The following is a 1,373-nucleotide window of genomic DNA, read 5'->3' on the forward strand; positions in this document are numbered from 1 at the left end:
CAAGGGCATGTACCTTGGTTGCGGGCACATACCCAGTGGGGAGTGTGCAGGAGGTGGCTGATCGATGTTTCTCTCTCATCGATGTTTCTAACTCTCTATCCCTCTCCCTTTCTCTCCGTAAAAAATCAATAAAATATACTTTTTAAAAAAAAGACAGTGATGACAGCATTTGTCATTTTGTATGCATTGAGAAAGACATTTAGTATGGACTTTACGATACTTGGACATCTGTATCTTCAGCTTACAAGATCTACAAACCATCTGAAAAGTAACCGAATTATTTTTTGCTGAAATTACGTGTTTTTACATGAGAAACACTGTATGTTGTGTCGTTTTATAAATCTACTAGTGGCCCAATGCACAAAATTTGTGCAGGGGGAGGGGGTGTTCCTCAGCCCGGCCTGCAACCTCTCCAATCTGGGACCACTGTAAGGATATCCTACTGCGACTCTACAGGGATCGGGCCTAAACCGGCAGTGGGACATCCCTCTCGCAATCTGGGACTGCTGGCTCCTAACTGCTCCCCTGCCTGCCTGCCTACCTGATTGCCCGTCACCACTCTGCCTTCCAGCCTGCTTGACCCCAAATGCCCCCACCGCCAGCCTGATCACCCACAACTGGCCTCCCCTCTTGGCCTCTAATCGCCTCTACCTCGGCCCTGCCACCATGGCTTTGTCCAAAAGAATGCCCGGAAGGTCTCCTGGAAGGTCTCCCAGTCTAATTAGCATATTACCCTTATATTAGTATAGATTCAGATTTCATTCTGTTAGCTCACTTTACAATTTGTATTTTTTTACTGTATAGACTAAATATATTCTACCTACGTGTATGTCAACTCATTTTTTTCCTGTGAACAGTATTGAAAAAAACTGAATAGCTGATAATTAAATGAATTAACTGTCTGTCTCCCTTGTCTTAGGGTTTTCTGTGTAGATCAATTGCAGATTTCTTAAACCTGAATGATCTTTACACTGTAATTCTCGGTATACTGATTATGGAGAAACACTTGTTTTGATTTTGTTATACCTGACTTAACTTTATTGCAATGTGAATTGCACTGCTAAGTAGGAAGATGTGTAACTTTTATTTGTTATTCACATTTGAATTTTTTTCTGTATAGGCAATATTATGACACATTTTACAGATCTTAATGTAGCTTTTCCATATAAATAAAATGCTTTTTCCACAAAAAAAAAATATATTCTCCTGTCCTGGCCAGTGTTCTCAGTGGTTAGAGCATTGGCCTACTCACTAAAAGGTCTTGTGTTTGATTCCCAATTAAGTGCATGTACCTGGGTTACAGGTTCAATCCCCAGCCCCAGTCAGGGAACATGCGGGAGGCAGCCAATCGATGTGGCTCTCTCACATCGATG

The sequence above is a fragment of the Myotis davidii genome, unplaced genomic scaffold, assembly GCF_000327345.1.
Source record: "Myotis davidii unplaced genomic scaffold, ASM32734v1 scaffold428, whole genome shotgun sequence".
In the NCBI taxonomy this organism is placed as follows: domain Eukaryota; kingdom Metazoa; phylum Chordata; class Mammalia; order Chiroptera; family Vespertilionidae; genus Myotis; species Myotis davidii.